Genomic DNA, 7214 nt, shown 5'->3' on the forward strand with positions numbered 1-7214 from the left:
ATATATTTTTGAGACAGAGTCTCGATCTGTTGCCCAGTCTGGAGTGCATCAGCCTGATCTCAGCTCACTGCAACCTTTGCCTCTCGGGTTCAAGCAATTCTCCTGCCTCAGCCTACGGAGTAGCTGGGATTACAGGCACCTGCCACCACTCTTGGCTAATTTTTGTATTTTTACTAGAGACGGGGTTTCATCATGCTGGCCCAGCTGGTCTGGAACTCCCGACCTCAGGCGATCTGCCCGCCTCAGCCTCCCAAAGTGCTGGGATTACAGGCCTGAGCCATGGCGCCCAGCCATTTTTTTTTTTTTTTTAAGAGAAGTTGCTTTATTATGTGTTTATTTATTTATTTTGAGATACAGTCTCACTCTGTTGCCCAGACTTGAGTGCAGTGGTGCAATCTCAGCTCACTGCAGCCTCCACCTTCCAGGTTCAAGCGATTCTTGTGTTTCAGCCTCTAAAGTACCTGGGATTACAGGCGCACATCGCCACACCTGCCTAACTTTTGTATTTTTACACCACACCTGCCAAACTTTTTCATTTTTAGTAGAGACCGGGTTTCACCATGTTGTTGGCCAGGCTAGTCTTGAACTACTGGCCCCAAGTGATCCTTCTGCCTCAGCCTCCCAAAGTGCTGGGATTACATGAGTGAGCCACCTCGCCTGGCCCAAGAGTTGAAAAATCTTAATATGACATTGTTGAGTCTTTGAGTAGGTTTTTTTGTTGTTGTTGTTTTTTGTTTTTGCTTTTTAATTGTGTCAGTAGTCACTATGCTAAATGTTATTTCCACTGGCTGGGTTAAAGGAGTTCTCCTTTCATTGTTGTTCATTGACTAAGAGGTCTGAGAGGAGGGGGACTAGAGCTTGAGGAGATTAACTTTAGGCAAAGTTACTCTAGGAATGGGAAAGGGAACTGAGTGGGAGCAAAGTGAAGGCTTGCTGATGTACCTTAGAAATCGTATCTTTTTAATAGAAGAACATGGACACTATCTGTTTTCCTGCAAGGTGCTGTGGCTGGAGAGTGGAAGAAATGGTGGCTTCATCAATACTGGAATGGAGATTGCCAGGATTGTTGTTTTGGAAAAACAGAGATGAGCTATAGCTGAAATTGCTGCCATTGGAGTTCACACTAGGTAGGAAGGGAAGCAACTTCAGGAAGGAGTCAGAGAATGGAGGTAGCGGGTACGGAGGACTGAGTGCTGAAGGTTTAGGAGCTAGTAACACTCAGAGTGCGAGCCAGGGACAGCGCTGGCGTCACCTGGGAGCTTGTTGGAAATGCAGAATCTCTCACCCCCTCCAAACCTACTGAATCAGAACACACATTTTAATAGGATTTCCAGATGATGTATATGTACATTCAACTTTAAGGTGCACTGGTCTAGAGAGAAAAAAGATTTAGTGTTAGAGTATGAAAGATAACAGCAAAATAAAAGGTTTGCCTAAAAGAGTAAAATACTGAAGTTTAGAGATTTTAGAAGTGATTTTTTTTCTTTTTTTCTTTTTTTTTTTTTTTGAGACGGAGCCTTGCTCTGTCACCCAGGCTGGAGTGTAGTGGCACAATTTCAGCTCACTGCAACCTCCACCTCCCGGGTTCAAGCAATTCTCCTTCCTCAGCCTCCTCAGTAGCTGGGATTACAGGTGCCCACCACCACACCTAGCTAATTTTTGTACGTTTAGTAGAGATGAGGTTTCACCATGTTGGCCAGGATGGTCTCGAACTCCTGGCCTCAAGTTATCTGCCTGCCTCAGCCTCCCAAAGTGCTGGGATTACAGACGTGAGCCACCAGGCCTGGCCCTAGAGGTGATCTTTCTAAGCATGGCGCCATTAAAGGTAAAACCATAATAAAATAATTTAAAACATAAAAATGTATGACTTCTGTACAGGAAGCCTTATAAAGGTTATAAGAAGAAAGGTTTAAATCAGGTTATGAGAAAAATTATAAACTGGAATAAGAAATTAATAATTCTGACAAAATCAAGAATGAGCAAAGGACATTAATAAGCAGTTCATAAAAGCAGTAACACAAATAGCTAATACACATAGTAAAGGTTGCCAATCTGGTAAGCAATCAAAGAATTATAAGTTAAAAAGGTAAAGTAATATTTTGTTTTGCTTATCACAAAGCAAAATTGAAAAGACTGACAATACCTGGAAGTAGACAGGATCTCAGGAAATGACATTTATGCTGTTTCAATGGTATTCTAAATTAATACAATTTTTCTGGAGGGAAGTCTGGGAATAGACATCAAAATTTTAAATGTGCCATTCCTTGCTAGAAATGTATGCTATAAAAGTAATTTGAAGGTGTGTTGAGTTTTTATATGTGAGGAGCTTCATCAGTGCTGCTGCTTTAAATTGTGACAAAGTAGATAAAATCTAAATGTCAAACAATAGCAGATTGGTTAGATCAGTGGTTCTCAACTTGAGTTAGTATTGCCCACAGCAGACATTTGGAAAGATCTGGAGACATTTTTGATTGTCATAACTAGGGATGGGAGCTACTGGCATCTAGTACTGTACTGATACAGAGGGCAGGGAGGCATTAAATATCCTTCAATGCACAACACAGCCTCCCACAACAAAGAATTATTCAGCCCAAAATGTCAATAGTGCTGAAGTTGAGACACCTGGGTTAAAGAATATTATAGCTGTACAATTAATTATTTTTCATAATGTCAATGTAGATCTGTATTTATTCACTTGGAAAGATAAATTGTTCAGGCAAGAAGCAGATGATAAAAGTAAAATGAATAGTAAGATCTCGTTTAGATAAAGCAAACAAGAAAACCTATTCCCAGCAATATGTTTCTAAGGTTACCAACATGCTGAGTGCAAATCCACTAGTTGCAATGTTTTAATTTTTTTTAAAATCTTTCTGTATTTTCTGAAAAGTTTTCCAGCAAACATGCATTACTTTTTTAAATCAGAAAAACAATGAAGGCATTTCCTCTGCAAAGTGGAGGAAAAAGCAGAAAAGTGTTAGAGAGGACCAATGACTAATTCTGAATGAAAACAGGATCAAAATGTCTTAGAGTGAATTACAAAAGTGAAGAGGAGGTAAAAATCACTGGAAATGGGAAATTAAGGAATGAAAAAGCCAGAGTATTGGATCAATTCTGTTTAAGGACTCTGAATTTCCCTAAGATAGTAGCAGGAACTGGGACAGAGGGAACAACTATAGTCGGGGGCTGAGTACTTCAATAGATGTCAACAAGAATGAGAGCAGTGTAACTACACTTTGTGACTTTCAAACTTTTTTCTTTTGAAAGTGTCACAAGAAAATCTGAACAAGATAAAAGAAAGTTTAACAAGATAAAAAAAAGTTACAAATTTTACATACCTGGAAACAACCATTCTTAAAACACATTTAGGGGCGGGGTATGGTGGCACACGCTGTAGTCCCAGCTATTCAGGAGGCTGGGGCAGGAGGATTGCTTGAGCCCAGGAGTTTGAGGTTGCAGTGAGCCATGATCGCACTGCTGCACTCCATCCTGGGTGATAGAATGAGACTCTGTCTTAAAAAAAAAAAAAAAACCCAAACCCCAAAACAAACAAACACACACACATTTAGGTATTAATCAGTGCCCTAATGTGGAATATTTGTTTCTGGTATTTCATTATTATACACAGCACATCTATAAACATTCGCAGAGCTAAATCTTTGAGCACACCGTTACCGCCTTAGGATCAATTCTTAGACATGTAATTTCTAGGTTAAAAAGCATGTACATTTTTAAGACTTAACATATTTGGCCAAATTATACTCATATAAAATGTCAAATATATAATTTTTTAAATGTTAAAAAGCATTCTCATATAAATATAGAATAAGCACAGGTCAAGTTTTAACTTATTAATGAGGAAACCAGCAGGATAACAAAGCCAGTTCAAAGAAAGACATGAGAAAATATGTGTGTATATACACACACACATATATCTATATGTGTACATATATTATGTATATCTATTTATATATGTATATACATATATTATGTGTATATATAACTATATATACATAGGTATGTACATATATCTAAGTATATACATAGATATATAAATATATCTGTAAATATATACATAGATATTATGTACATATATCTATAAGTATATACATAGATATGTACATATCTATATATATACATATGTATCTGTGTATATACATTTACTATGTACATATATCTATGTATATATATCATGTACATATATCTATAATATATACATAATATTTGTATGTGTTATGTATATATGTATATATAATGTAATGTATATATACATATATACATAACACATACATATATTTATAGTATTTATATTATATACATATAGTATATGTATTGTGTACACATACCTATATACATATATTATTTATATTATGTATATATGTACTATATATGATATACATATATAAATATACATCCTATATACATATGTGCATAAATATATAAAAAAGAGAATACTAAAATCATTCTACATTATTGCTAAATTAGATCTAAATCTGATTAATGTCTTACAGGGTGATAAACCATAACGTTTGGTGCTATCTTTACAGAGCAGAAATTATTTTCATCTGTGCAGGACAGAAATTATATCTCCACTGGACAAAAATATAGCATCTCACCATTTTTCTACAAGCTAACATTTGAATTTACAGTTGTAAAATGTGCAAATCCATAATAACGAATCAGGATTGAATTCACCTTAGATGGACTGGTTAGGCAATGCCTAACATGAAAACAAATTATGCAATCATATTTTGCTTTCCAAGTTTTTGGAAAATTTTTTCTGACCAAAGGTCATTCCAATTTACAGTCCTTATTGGTGATATGTGAACATGCCTGTTTGGCCCCTCATGATTACTATTATCTCTTTTAAAAAATTTGCCAATTTCATAGATAAAAATGGAATCTCATAATTTTAAGTTTTAGTATTAATGTGACTGAACATTTCTCTCATAGTCTTTTTTTTTTTGAGACTGAGTCTCGCTCTGTCTCCCAGGCTGGAGTGCAGTGGCGCGATCTCCTCTCACGGCAAGCTCCGCCTCCTGGGTTCACGCCATTCTTCGGCCTCAGCCTCTTGAGTAGTTGGGACTACAGGCGCCCGCCACCACGCCCAGCTAATTTTTTTTGTATTTTTCTTTTTAGTGGAGTCAGGGTTTCACCGTGTTAGCCAGGATGGTCTCGATCTCCTGACCTCGTGATCTGCCCGCCTCGGCTTCCCAAAGTGCTGGGATTACAGGCGTGAGCCACTGTGCCCGGTCTCTCATAGTCTTATTGAACATTTATTGTTCTTCTTTAAAAAACACAGTCTATTAATAGCTTTTGCTCATTTTTCTGGTTGTGTATTAGTCTTTTCCTTCTGGATTCATCGTTTTTTGATATATTCTTACAAAATTTATTCTTAAATTATAAAATAATTTATATTTTCTTCTATTTTAATTTCTTTGGTAGTTTTATTTTCTCATTTACTTTTCTTCTTTCATCTCATTTTTTAAAATTAATTTTTTTAGAGCAGTTTGAGGTTTGCAGAAAAATTGAACAGAAAGTATAGGGTTCTCATATTCCCTTTTCCTGCCCTACCCACATACACAGTTTCCCCTATTATTAATATCTTGCGTTAGTGTGTCACATCTGTTAAAATTGATGAGCCAATATTGATACATTATTATTAACTAAATCTATAGTTTACGTTGCATATGCTATGAGTTTTGACTAATGTAAAATGGCATGTATTCAACATTACAGTATCATACAGAATAATTTCATGGCCCTAATGATCCCCTGTGCTCTATCTATTCATCCCTCTCTCCCTCCCCCAGATTTATATTTTTAGTCCACTTGGAATTTATTTTCATTTAGTATGTGAACTGTGTGTTAATTGTGTGAAGACATTGTTCTGTTAGGACCTATGAGTCCAATCCTTAACCCCTACATACCAAAGGTTCTCCTGAAAGGTATATGCCCAGAACACCAGGCCAAGCAACACATCCTCCTTATCACCAACTCGGGCTTTAGTCTCCAAACGTTTGAGTAGAACCATCACCCAAATGAGAAGGGCTGGGGGATTTGGCACTGTGAGGTTCCTCTTGCTTAGATGAGACAATGAGACTTTTAGCAGCTCTCTTTGAAACAAGAAGAGAACACCTTAACATGTTGGAATTGGGTTGCAATTTGTTCTTTATTATAAAAGTTCTGAGATCATGTCCTTTCTATATTTTTAAAATTATTGTGGTATAAAACATATAAAATTACCATCGTAACTGTTTCTAAGTGTGCAGTGCAGTGTGTTAACTCCATGCACACTGTTGTGCAATAGAACTCTAGAACTTTTTCAAACCTTGCAAAACTGAAACTCTATACCCATTGAACAACAACTCACCTTTTCCCTCTCTCTCCTGCTCCTGGCTACCACCATTCTTTCTAAGAGTCTGACTAGTTTAGACTCCTAATATAAGTGGAATCATGCAATATTTATCTTTTTGTGACTGGCTTATTTCTGTTCCATTGGTCAATTTGTCTGTTTTTGTGCTACAGAAGTAATTTGAAGATGTGCTGAGTGTATATATATAGCATTTATACTGCATATATTGCATATATATTGCATATATATTACATATATGTTGCATGTATATATATTGCATTTATATTGCATATATTGCATATATATTGCATTTCAGTGTCAAAAACACATTGGCTTAGATTTTAGAAGAAAGTAAAGCTTATTGAAAGCAGTCAGGTGGTCTTCTAACTCTTCTTACCCAAGTGTAAACCTTAATAGATGTTACCACTCTAATGTCAAGAAAATCTGAACCTCAAGGAGGTGCATTAAGAAAAAGTAAGGGGAAAGGGCATTTGCTAAAAAAAAAAAAAAAAAAAAAAAAAAAAAAAAAAAAATCTTTATTTTCCTACTAAGGATCCATCTCCTAGCAAATGTCAATATAATGAGTACTTACTATGTGGATACAGGTAAACAAAGTTCAAATCCCAATTCCATGACTATCTAAACTTGAGCAAATCACTTAACTCCCCTCAGCCTCTGTTTTCTCATCTATAAAATCTTGTCTATAAAATTGGGAAAATCATAGTATGTACCTCATAGGATTGTTAAGTGAAATAATATATGCAACAGTGCTTAAAACAGTACCTCATAAGGTAAAATATGAATGTCACCTATTATTATTTTAACTCCACACCAACTCATCAATTCATCAAACATTTAAACA

This window comes from Rhinopithecus bieti, unplaced genomic scaffold (genome assembly GCF_001698545.2).
Source record: "Rhinopithecus bieti isolate Rb0 unplaced genomic scaffold, ASM169854v2 scaffold_9919, whole genome shotgun sequence".
NCBI lineage: Eukaryota > Metazoa > Chordata > Mammalia > Primates > Cercopithecidae > Rhinopithecus > Rhinopithecus bieti.